The 13,448-nt window shown below is 25.5% G+C and overlaps 1 protein-coding gene across 1 annotated transcript in view; it reads left to right on the top strand.

Moving 5' to 3' along the window:
• Positions 1 to 13,448, top strand: part of LOC129753917 (opsin-3-like) — a 112,930-nt gene that overhangs the window by 19,842 nt on the left and 79,640 nt on the right. The window lies entirely within an intron of this gene.

The following is a 13,448-nucleotide window of genomic DNA, read 5'->3' as shown; positions in this document are numbered from 1 at the left end:
TTTGAGGTTTCCAAACTTCCAGACTTTTGTCATTTCTTCCAGACAATTTCAGAATTTGAAGTTTGAACATGAAGTGTTTGTCAATACAGCCAAAATTCGAAATTTTTGTGGTAAAATTGCAAGAAATGATTCGAATTAGTAGTTGGAAAGTGAGGAGTTATACGAAGGTGTAGCTAAAACAGAAACATTCAACGTAGTTCTCCCGCTACTACCGACTTAGAAATTGGTAGTGCATAAATAGCAGGCCCGTGCGAGGGTCCCGTCCAAAGGGGGGGTTTTCAAAATTTAAATTTAGCCAAATATAATAATAATACAAAAAATACACAAGAAATAAAGTAATTGATTTTCAAACCAATTTCTTACTTTTAATTAGAACACAAACTCAAAAAATAATAAATTTTACTAGTATAATAAATCAAATTTTTTAAACCAATTCAGAATAAATGTTTCAAATCAATACTATTTTCGGTAAGTCATTGATAAGTAATTAAAAATAATGTTCCTTATTCTGAACTAGAAATTTGCTTGAAAATAAGTTCTATGCATGCTAGACCACTGTAGTATCTTGAATTGTGGAAAACATTATTAAGATTAGAAATGTGAATTTTCGATTAGGAATCAGAACATTTTGTACCTAGGAAAATTTATTCAATAGTTGATAATTGAACTTTAGGCTGAAACAAATATCAATTTCTTCTTTTGTAACCCCCCCCCCCCCCCTCCCCCCCTTCGAAAATTCAAAAAACCCGAAGGGGGAAATAAATAAAGTTTGAAATAATTTATGTAAATTTCGATTAAAAATTCCAATATCTGAAAGATTAAAAGACCAAAAACAAATTTAAGAAGATGGATGTTATTTCACCTTTTGTTTTCTTGATTTGATTCAATTATTCGGTAAAAAATTACTTGATTTACAAGTTTCGTGCAACGATATAGTATGCAATTTTTTTTGCGTTCAAGCTTCCGTGCAATTAATTCCAATTTATTTGTTTTTCGCATTATTTTTTATTGCCCCCACCTCGCGATGTTCCAACTCCGAGTGACAAAAGAAGGATTTGAAATTTGTTCCGGCCTTATTTGATAAAAAGAAGAAATATTTAATTTTATTATAAGACTGTCAGTTATCAAAGTCAAAAATAAAACCCTTTTCTTTACTAAAATTATGAAAATTAAAGAAACTTTAATAATATTTTAATCGAAGGTTTCAAAGTTTAAAATTTCAAGATCGGAATAATTTGTCGCAATCAATTGCAATATTGGGCCCTGAAAAGGAAAGAAGGTAGAAACTATGTTTTTCATATTAAAAATTTTAGTTCCAAAAGCAGAAGATTATGTTTTTATAAACCAAAAAATCATATTTGAATAATAAAGACAAACTTATGAAAAATATTTTATGAAATTTAAATTTAAAATTTGGTAATTTTTTTTGAAAATAAACAAATCGGAGATTAAAAAGATTAGTGTTTCAACAGTTTAGAAGGTATTTTTTTTATAAACTCGTTATACCATTAAAAAAATTTAAAAAAAAATTGATAACTTGAAGGATCAGCATTTTGGTGCTTATGATTGAATGATTAATTTGGTAGATTAAAGCGTCCTGATCTCGAATCTTTTGTCAATTTTTGCCAATTACCTTGCGTGATATAGAGTTTATACGCTTTAAATGTATCAGTTTTGAGTGAAATCAATCATTGATAACTGATGAAGTAACAAATCTACGGTAACAGAAAAAAAAAATCTGATTCTTAATTTGTTTAAAACGCGCATTTAATTCAATAAAGGAATATATTCAAAGGACGATGATGCATGATGAATGATGATGCATCTTAAAAAACTTAAATTCTACAGTTTATAAAAATTGGGAAACACAAGTTTAAAAAAAATTAATTCATTTAACAAAATTTGTTCAAACCTGCAAAACGATTTTTGCTTTAAAAACTTAATTTTAATTCAATTTGGTTAAAAACTTCATTAAAAATGGGAAAAAGTTTACAAATTGAAAACCTTTATGACTTTTTCGTAGAACTGAAAATTTCTTAAAGTCTTGAAGAAAGTTAAAAATTGATTTAAACCTTTATTATTAAATCTTGATTTTTGTTTGAATTTTTTTCAAATAAATGTAAAAATTTCTTGAAAGATTTTTTAAAATATTTGCAATTATTCAAAAAACAAAAGCTGGCATTGAAATTGCGTATTTAGATCCAGGGCACCCAAGTTAGTCAAAATTAGCTTTTAACTTCATTTCCCTTCGAAGGAAGTCAATTTTGTGGCCTCGTGTAATTTATTTAAACGTTTTTGAATGTGATGTTAAGCATTTAGAAGAACAAGAAACACAAAATATAATTGAAACTAAAAATGGTTTCTTGAAGAATATTTCATATCAGCACATTTTTTGTAAATCAAAGTTTTAGTTGTAAAGTAGAGTATACAAGGTAATAGTTTTTCATTTGCTAAATCTGATGACCATCATGAGTCATGGAATATGGCTTCCAACTTGTTAATGATTAAATTTTTGAATACAAACCCATTCTAAAGACGAGGTAGGGTTTTTGTATGTCAAGTTGAGAGTTTCAATGCAAAAGGTTGATTGAATTGCAAATCGAAATGTACAATTTAAAAATTAGATTTAATTCGTGAACGGCACACTCTTTCGTATTGTCGTAAAATAAAATGTTTCACTTATTTAACACCTTTTGAGATCAAGTAGTTTCTCTTTACTACTTCGAAAATTTTACTTGGAAAAAATCTCCATGGGGGGGATAATACTAGAGAACTACCAACATGATTGAGATGCTGCAAAGAAAAATTCTTATAAATAATCATATTGATAGTTTTGGAGCAAAAACCAGAAAAGGGTTATTCTATTACCATAAATGGATAAATAATAATGATCGTGTAGAGTTTTCTCTATAATGTGGCAATTTTTCAGAGATGGCGATTTTTTTCTTGAGCTTGTTCAGAAAAATATACCGGGAAGTATGGTGAGTAGAGTGGATGGGAGGTATACAGATGGGTTCGACTAGTATCGAACATTGGTTTGATGATCTGTGATTTACTGATCGAAACCATTTTCTATCTGTCATTGAACAAACCTGTTGCTAATTTTGAAGATTCGACCGTATTGACATTTCACTGCGGAATATTTTTTCACTGTGTTGAGTTCACGTTCACGTTCGCGTTCGAGTTCACAAGAGCTGTAAACCGAGCTTAAGAGAGGATAGGAAATATTTGATGATTTAACGTTTACTGGTGAGCTGAACAGAAGACTGTTCAAATTTCCTGGATCGAAAAATGGGATAAAAATCGGTCAGGATTTGGTACGTTTAACCCGTGAATCGGTTCGAAAACAGACAAAGTAACAAACCAAATTCGGACAAATTCATTGCTTGGTGATACAACTTTCCTGACGACGAGTTGAGATTTTTTGCGAGTGAGCTGTCAAAACAACTTGGTCATTATCAGAACAAAATAGGTCAGTTATCCAACCAAAATCTGATACTACCCCGTTGTCTTGAAGAATCCGGGTTGGTTAAGCCATGCTGGCCAACGTCTGGCCCATCAATCCACCGACGTGAGCGCAGTTTTCTAACCAGCGATCCGTTTGAATGTATTTGAAGCGATTGGTCTCTAGGAGGAGACACCCTGGATGAACCCGCCGGAACCCTCCGGCGAAGATAGTTTTGAATGATTACCTGAAACATTTTTTTTATTTTAGCACAGTTCTACATTTATATTAAAAAATTCAATCTAGTGTTGTACCAAACTTGTAAACAAATTTTTAGGCAGTAACAACTGAAAAAAATATGATTGCTTTGATTGATACAGATTGAATGGTCTACCAGGAATCGACCTCCAATTGGTCTCGTTCAACCAGTAAAACCAGACGACGATTTTTGTTTCTGACATTTCGACAATGTTTGATTTTTTTTTTGTTTCGATTTTAGTCGTTTTACCATTTTTATGGCATTCGCGACCTTATCAACGTTGCAGTTGGCGGATTGTTATTGAAAAACTTATCCGGTACAACTGTGTTCGATGTTTACTCTTGGGCTCGAACTCGCGGACATCGGCTCAGGAGACAACAGACTTGCCAACTGAGCTATATCACAAGCCCGACAATGTTTGAATGTTTTATAGCTCCGGGGAGTTAGTCCTGAAAAACCCGAACAAAATCCGAAAAATCGAACAGCCTTTACCTGACAAGCTTGTTTTTGACAGTTGCGAGACTCGCTCCGATCCGGGTTGTAATGGAACTTCAAAGTTTCAATATGTACTTAAATTCAGGGCTGATTTCCTTGGTAAAATAAATCTATTCTATAATTAATTTTTTTTGATAACAGTTATGTATTACTCATAAAAAAATACACCATAGCATTACTTATTTCCAACTCCTCTTATATTTCGTAGATAAAAAGCTAAACATTAAAAGCCCGCCATTTCCCACTGATCCGTATAAAATACACGATTGTTGGAAACATAAATTTTTAATTTAGAATCAACAATCCATTCAGTAAGATTAGAGGTCACTCGAAGTTTTGATCCAAACTGACCACTGTGTCTTTTTGTTATCAGTACAAATATTGAAGTTTGAACTGATATAGTCCTCTTTTTGCTAGATACAAACTTCAAGAAAAGCTCAAAGCCAGAAATAAAACTCTTCCGAAACGAAAATGTGACAAATCACATGACAGAACAACGTGAGCCGGAAGCAAGGAAGCTGCTGTGATGCTTCACAAATTTAAACAAAGCGAATCGCTGATTTAGTTTCTCTCGACTTAGCCTTCCTTTAACATTGCGGAACATTGAGAAACGATGTCAGCAATAATGTTGGTAAATGTCTTGCTGAAAAACCGTTCGGAATCTTCCCCCCTAGTCTTGGTATCTGGAGCGGTGGCTGATTTATATTTTTTTCTTGCTCCGCCCAACAACGAAGAAGCCACATGACGTCCTCCGGAAGGAAAGGAAGATTCAAGTAGCCTACATAGCAGCGGTGTGACTTAAGATGGTCCATCCGGAGTAGAGGAGCACGTGTAGGATGCTGACCTTACTTGAGATTCAGGATCAGGTTCTATTTATTTAACATCTTTCGGAAGGAATACTGGGGATTTTTCTAGGCTTCTTCTGTTTTCTTTATGATTTTAAACGAGTTCTAAATGAGGGCTGTGTGGATAAAAGTTGGAAACGGCCTCAATTTGGAAACCGCTCAAACACTCCGTAGTAATAAAATAGAAAAATTATTCGAAATGTAGTTAAGTTCGCTGAATGATGAATCTCAGAACAATCCTTAATCAAACCATGATTGTTCAAAAAAGTAATGGGCGTCCGTTTTCGAAAGAATTTATTATTATTATCTTCCCGTTTTCCATAGAGAGAACCATGCGCGAAGCTTGTACTTAAATGCGACAATCTGATACGGTTCGGAAGGAGCCCGAGCGAAAATAAATAGTCAGGAATTCCGGAAGTACCAAAACCAGCGGATTCATAAGCTCACAAGAGAATAGTGGTTTTTGCTGCCTTCCGATCTTTCAACACGAGAAATGGTAAGAAAATCCATAAATTAAGGAAGTAAATCTTTTACAATCTAGCTAGCATCGAAAAGGCGAACGACATTTTTTATTTGGGGACCGGACTTATTCATAACTTGCCTGGTACAACTTTGTTCAAAGTTTACTTTTCGGTTAAAACTGGAACTGAAAATTGGAGCACTATCGTCCTAGTTATGTATGAATGTAGATTAGGAATATATGGGAAAAATTTTTCGAATTTTGAAAACCAACTAAAAATGAAGACCAAAAGAAAATTCGTAAAATCATAATTTTAATGTGGCGCAAAATGAAAACGAATTTTACGAAACGTCGAGATCTCGTGTTTTCTTTTAAAGAAAATTTGTCATTTTTGACATTTTTGTTATTTTTGTCATTTTTGTCATTTTTGTCATTTTTGTCATTTTTGTCATTTTTGTCATTTTTGTAATTTTTGTAATTTTTGTCATTTTTGTCATTTTTGTAATTTTTGTAATTTTTGTAATTTTTGTAATTTTTGTAATTTTTGTAATTTTTGTAATTTTTGTAATTTTTGTAATTTTTGTAATTTTTGTAATTTTTGTAATTTTTGTAATTTTTGTAATTTTTGTAATTTTTGTAATTTTTGTAATTTTTGTAATTTTTGTAATTTTTGTAATTTTTGTAATTTTTGTAATTTTTGTAATTTTTGTAATTTTTGTAATTTTTGTAATTTTTGTAATTTTTGTAATTTTTGTAATTTTTGTAATTTTTGTAATTTTTGTAATTTTTGTAATTTTTGTAATTTTTGTAATTTTTGTAATTTTTGTAATTTTTGTAATTTTTGTAATTTTTGTAATTTTTGTAATTTTTGTAATTTTTGTAATTTTTATAATTTTTATAATTTTTGTAATTTTTGTAATTTTTGTAATTTTTGTAATTTTTGTAATTTTTGTAATTTTTGTAATTTTTGTAATTTTTGTAATTTTTGTAATTTTTGTCATTTTTGTAATTTTTGTAATTTTTGTAATTTTTGTAATTTTTGTATTTTTTGTAATTTTTGTAATTTTTGTAATTTTTGTAATTTTTGTAATTTTTGTAATTTTTGTAATTTTTGTAATTTTTGTAATTTTTGTAATTTTTGTAATTTTTGTAATTTTTGTAATTTTTGTAATTTTTGTAATTTTTGTAATTTTTGTAATTTTTGTAATTTTTGTAATTTTTGTAATTTTTGTAATTTTTGTCATTTTTGTCATTTTTGTCATTTTCGTCATTTTTGTCATTTTTGTCATTTTTGTCATTTTTGTCATTTTTGTCATTTTTGTCATTTTTGTCATTTTTGTCATTTTTGTCATTTTTGTCATTTTTGTCATTTTTGTCATTTTTGTCATTTTTGTCATTTTTGTCATTTTTGTCTTTTTGTCATTTTTGTCATTTTTGTCATTTTTGTCATTTTTGTCATTTTTGTCATTTTGTCATTTTTGTCATTTTTGTCATTTTTGTCATTTTTGTCATTTTTGTCATTTTTGTCATTTTTGTCATTTTTGTCATTTTTGTCATTTTTGTCATTTTTGTTATTTTTGTTATTTTTGTCATTTTTGTCATTTTTGTCATTTTTGTCATTTTTGTCATTATTTTCATTTTTGTCATTTTTGTCATTTTTGTCATTTTTGTCATTTTTGTCATTTTTGTCATTTTTGTCATTTTTGTCATTTTTGTCATTTTTGTCATTTTTGTCATTTTTGTCATTTTTGTCATTTTTGTCATTTTTGTCATTTTTGTCATTTTTGTCATTTTTGTCATTTTTGTCATTTTTGTCATTTTTGTCATTTTTGTCATTTTTGTCATTTTTGTCATTTTTGTCATTTTTGTCATTTTTGTCATTTTTGTCATTTTTGTCATTTTTGTCATTTTTGTCATTTTTGTCATTTTTGTCATTTTTGTCATTTTTGTCATTTTGTCATTTTTGTCATTTTTGTCATTTTTGTCATTTTTGTCATTTTTGTTCTTTTTGTCATTTTTCTCATTTTTGTCATTTTTGTCATTTTTGTCATTTTTGTCATTTTTGTCATTTTTGTCATTTTTGTCATTTTTGTCATTTTTGTCATTTTTGTCATTTTTGTCATTTTTGTCATTTTTGTCATTTTTGTCATTTTGTCATTTTTGTCATTTTTGTCATTTTTGTAATTTTTGTAATTTTTATAATTTTTGTAATTTTTGTAATTTTTGTAATTTTTGTAATTTTTGTAATTTTTGTAATTTTTGTCATTTTTGTCATTTTTGTAATTTTTGTCATTTTTGTAATTTTTGTAATTTTTGTAATTTTTGTAATTTTTGTAATTTTTGTAATTTTTGTAATTTTTGTAATTTTTGTCATTTTTGTAATTTTTGTCATTTTTGTAATTTTTGTAATTTTTGTAATTTTTGTATTTTTTGTAATTTTTGTAATTTTTGTAATTTTTGTAATTTTTGTAATTTTTGTAATTTTTGTCATTTTTGTCATTTTTGTCATTTTCGTCATTTTTGTCATTTTTGTCATTTTTGTCATTTTTGTCATTTTTGTCATTTTTGTCATTTTTGTCATTTTTGTCATTTTTGTCATTTTTGTCATTTTTGTCATTTTTGTCATTTTTGTCATTTTTGTCATTTTTGTCATTTTTGTCATTTTTGTCATTTTTGTCATTTTTGTCATTTTTGTCATTTTTGTCATTTTTGTCATTTTTGTCATTTTTGTCATTTTTGTCTTTTTGTCATTTTTGTCATTTTTGTCATTTTTGTCATTTTTGTCATTTTGTCATTTTTGTCATTTTTGTCATTTTTGTCATTTTTGTCATTTTTGTCATTTTTGTCATTTTTGTCATTTTTGTCATTTTTGTCATTTTTGTCATTTTTGTCATTTTTGTCATTTTTGTCATTTTTGTCATTTTTGTCATTTTGTCATTTTTGTCATTTTTGTAATTTTTGTAATTTTTGTCATTTTTGTCATTTTTGTAATTTTTGTCATTTTTGTAATTTTTGTAATTTTTGTAATTTTTGTAATTTTTGTAATTTTTGTAATTTTTGTATTTTTTGTAATTTTTATAATTTTTGTAATTTTTGTAATTTTTGTAATTTTTGTAATTTTTGTAATTTTTGTAATTTTTGTCATTTTTGTCATTTTTGTAATTTTTGTCATTTTTGTAATTTTTGTAATTTTTGTAATTTTTGTAATTTTTGTAATTTTTGTAATTTTTGTATTTTTTGTAATTTTTGTAATTTTTGTAATTTTTGTAATTTTTGTAATTTTTGTAATTTTTGTAATTTTTGTAATTTTTGTAATTTTTGTAATTTTTGTAATTTTTGTAATTTTTGTAATTTTTGTAATTTTTGTAATTTTTGTAATTTTTGTAATTTTTGTAATTTTTGTAATTTTTGTAATTTTTGTAATTTTTGTCATTTTTGTCATTTTTGTCATTTTCGTCATTTTTGTCATTTTTGTCATTTTTGTCATTTTTGTCATTTTTGTCATTTTTGTCATTTTTGTCATTTTTGTCATTTTTGTCATTTTTGTCATTTTTGTCATTTTTGTCATTTTTGTCATTTTTGTCATTTTTGTCATTTTTGTCTTTTTGTCATTTTTGTCATTTTTGTCATTTTTGTCATTTTTGTCATTTTGTCATTTTTGTCATTTTTGTCATTTTTGTCATTTTTGTCATTTTTGTCATTTTTGTCATTTTTGTCATTTTTGTCATTTTTGTCATTTTTGTCATTTTTGTTATTTTTGTTATTTTTGTCATTTTTGTCATTTTTGTCATTTTTGTCATTTTTGTCATTTTTGTCATTATTTTCATTTTTGTCATTTTTGTCATTTTTGTCATTTTTGTCATTTTTGTCATTTTTGTCATTTTTGTCATTTTTGTCATTTTTGTCATTTTTGTCATTTTTGTCATTTTTGTCATTTTTGTCATTTTTGTCATTTTTGTCATTTTTGTCATTTTTGTCATTTTTGTCATTTTTGTCATTTTTGTCATTTTTGTCATTTTTGTCATTTTTGTCATTTTTGTCATTTTTGTCATTTTTGTCATTTTTGTCATTTTTGTCATTTTTGTCATTTTTGTCATTTTTGTCATTTTTGTCATTTTGTCATTTTTGTCATTTTTGTCATTTTTGTCATTTTTGTCATTTTTGTTCTTTTTGTCATTTTTCTCATTTTTGTCATTTTTGTCATTTTTGTCATTTTTGTCATTTTTGTCATTTTTGTCATTTTTGTCATTTTTGTCATTTTTGTCATTTTTGTCATTTTTGTCATTTTTGTCATTTTTGTCATTTTGTCATTTTTGTCATTTTTGTCATTTTTGTAATTTTTGTAATTTTTATAATTTTTGTAATTTTTGTAATTTTTGTAATTTTTGTAATTTTTGTAATTTTTGTAATTTTTGTCATTTTTGTCATTTTTGTAATTTTTGTCATTTTTGTAATTTTTGTAATTTTTGTAATTTTTGTAATTTTTGTAATTTTTGTAATTTTTGTCATTTTTGTAATTTTTGTCATTTTTGTAATTTTTGTAATTTTTGTAATTTTTGTATTTTTTGTAATTTTTGTAATTTTTGTAATTTTTGTAATTTTTGTAATTTTTGTAATTTTTGTCATTTTTGTCATTTTTGTCATTTTCGTCATTTTTGTCATTTTTGTCATTTTTGTCATTTTTGTCATTTTTGTCATTTTTGTCATTTTTGTCATTTTTGTCATTTTTGTCATTTTTGTCATTTTTGTCATTTTTGTCATTTTTGTCATTTTTGTCATTTTTGTCATTTTTGTCATTTTTGTCATTTTTGTCATTTTTGTCATTTTTGTCATTTTTGTCATTTTTGTCATTTTTGTCTTTTTGTCATTTTTGTCATTTTTGTCATTTTTGTCATTTTTGTCATTTTGTCATTTTTGTCATTTTTGTCATTTTTGTCATTTTTGTCATTTTTGTCATTTTTGTCATTTTTGTCATTTTTGTCATTTTTGTCATTTTTGTCATTTTTGTCATTTTTGTCATTTTTGTCATTTTTGTCATTTTTGTCATTTTTGTTATTTTTGTTATTTTTGTCATTTTTGTCATTTTTGTCATTTTTGTCATTTTTGTCATTTTTGTCATTTTTGTCATTATTTTCATTTTTGTCATTTTTGTCATTTTTGTCATTTTTGTCATTTTTGTCATTTTTGTCATTTTTGTCATTTTTGTCATTTTTGTCATTTTTGTCATTTTTGTCATTTTTGTCATTTTTGTCATTTTTGTCATTTTTGTCATTTTTGTCATTTTTGTCATTTTTGTCATTTTTGTCATTTTTGTCATTTTTGTCATTTTTGTCATTTTTGTCATTTTTGTCATTTTTGTCATTTTTGTCATTTTTGTCATTTTTGTCATTTTTGTCATTTTTGTCATTTTTGTCATTTTTGTCATTTTTGTCATTTTTGTCATTTTTGTCATTTTTGTCATTTTTGTCATTTTTGTCATTTTTGTCATTTTTGTCATTTTTGTCATTTTTGTCATTTTTGTCATTTTATTTTTGTCATTTTTGTCATTTTGTCATTTTTGTCATTTTGTCATTTTGTCATTTTTGTCATTTTTGTCATTTTTGTCATTTTTGTCATTTTTGTCATTTTGTCATTTTTGTCATTTTTGTCATTTTTGTCATTTTTGTCATTTTTGTCATTTTTGTCATTTTGTCTTTTTGTCATTTTTGTCATTTTTGTCATTTTTGTCATTTTTGTCATTTTGTCATTTTTGTCATTTTTGTCATTTTTGTCATTTTTGTCATTTTGTCATTTTGTCATTTTTGTCATTTTGTCATTTTTGTCATTTTTGTCATTTTTGTCATTTTGTATTTTTGTCATTTTTGTCATTTTTGTCATTTTTGTCATTTTTGTCATTTTTTGTCATTTTTGTCATTTTTGTCATTTTTGTCATTTTTGTCATTTTTGTCATTTTTGTCATTTTTGTCATTTTTGTCATTTTTGTCATTTTTGTCATTTTGTCATTTTTGTCATTTTGTTCATTTTGTCATTTTTGTCATTTTTGTCATTTTTGTCATTTTGTCATTTTTGTCATTTTTGTCATTTTTGTCATTTTGTCATTTTTGTCATTTTTGTCATTTTTGTCATTTTTGTCATTTTTGTCATTTTTGTCATTTTTGTCATTTTGTCATTTTTGTCATTTTTGTCATTTTTGTCATTTTTGTCATTTTTGTCATTTTTGTCATTTTTGTCATTTTTGTCATTTTTGTCATTTTTGTCATTTTTGTCATTTTTGTCATTTTTGTCATTTTTGTCATTTTTGTCATTTTTGTCATTTTTGTCATTTTTGTCATTTTTGTCATTTTTGTCATTTTTGTCATTTTTGTCATTTTTGTCATTTTTGTCATTTTTGTCATTTTGTCATTTTTGTCATTTTTGTCATTTTTGTCATTTTTGTCATTTTTGTCATTTTGTCATTTTTGTCATTTTTGTCATTTTTGTCATTTTTGTCATTTTTGTCATTTTGTCATTTTTGTCATTTTTGTTTGTCATTTTGTCATTTTTGTCATTTTTGTCATTTTTGTCATTTTTGTCATTTTTGTCATTTTTGTCATTTTTGTCATTTTTGTCATTTTTGTCATTTTTGTCATTTTTGTCATTTTTGTCATTTTTGTCATTTTTGTCATTTTTGTCATTTTTGTCATTTTGTCATTTTTGTCATTTTTGTCATTTTGTCATTTTTGTCATTTTTGTCATTGTATTTTGTCATTTTTGTCATTTTGTCATTTTTGTCATTTTTTGTCATTTTTGTCATTTTTGTCATTTTTGTCATTTTTGTCATTTTTGTCATTTTTGTCATTTTGTCATTTTTGTCATTTTTGTCATTTTTGTCATTTTTGTCATTTTTGTCATTTTTGTCATTTTTGTCATTTTTGTCATTTTTGTCATTTTTTGTCATTTTTGTCATTTTGTCATTTTTGTCATTTTTGTCATTTTTGTCATTTTGTCATTTTTGTCATTTTTGTCATTTTTGTCATTTTTGTCATTTTTGTCATTTTTGTCATTTTTGTCATTTTTGTCATTTTTGTCATTTTTGTCATTTTTGTCATTTTTGTCATTTTTGTCATTTTTGTCATTTTTGTCATTTTTGTCATTTTTGTCATTTTTGTCATTTTTGTCATTTTTGTCATTTTTGTCATTTTTGTCATTTTTGTCATTTTTGTCATTTTTGTCATTTTTGTCATTTTTGTCATTTTGTCATTTTTGTCATTTTTGTCATTTTGTCATTTTTGTCATTTTTGTCATTTTTGTCATTTTTGTCATTTTGTCATTTTTGTCATTTTTGTCATATTTTGTCATTTTTGTCATTTTTGTCATTTTTGTCATTTTTGTCATTTTTGTCATTTTTGTCATTTTTGTCATTTTTGTCATTTTGTCATTTTTGTCATTTTTTGTCATTTTTTGTCATTTTTGTCATTTGTTATTTTGTCATTTTTGTCATTTTGTCATTTTTGTCATATTTTTGTCATTTTTGTCATTTTTGTCATTTTTGTCATTTTTGTCATTTTTGTCATTTTGTCATTTTTGTCATTTTTGTCATTTTTTTGTCATTTTTGTCATTTTTGTCATTTTTGTCATTTTTGTCATATTTTGTCATTTTGTCATTTTTTGTCATTTTTGTCATTTTTGTCATTTTGTCATTTTTGTCATTTTTGTCATTTTTGTCATTTTTGTCATTTTGTCATTTTTGTCATTTTTGTCATTTTTGTCATTTTTGTCATTTTTGTCATTTTTGTCATTTTTGTCATTTTTGTCATTTTTGTCATTTTGTCATTTTTGTCATTTTTGTCATTTTTGTCATTTTTGTCATTTTTGTCATTTTTGTCATTTTTGTCATTTTTGTCATTTTTGTCATTTTTGTCATTTTTGTCATTATTTGTCATTTTTGTCATTTTTGTCATTATT

This window comes from Uranotaenia lowii, chromosome 3 (genome assembly GCF_029784155.1).
Source record: "Uranotaenia lowii strain MFRU-FL chromosome 3, ASM2978415v1, whole genome shotgun sequence".
NCBI lineage: Eukaryota > Metazoa > Arthropoda > Insecta > Diptera > Culicidae > Uranotaenia > Uranotaenia lowii.
This window is presented reverse-complemented; position numbering and strand designations above follow the sequence as displayed.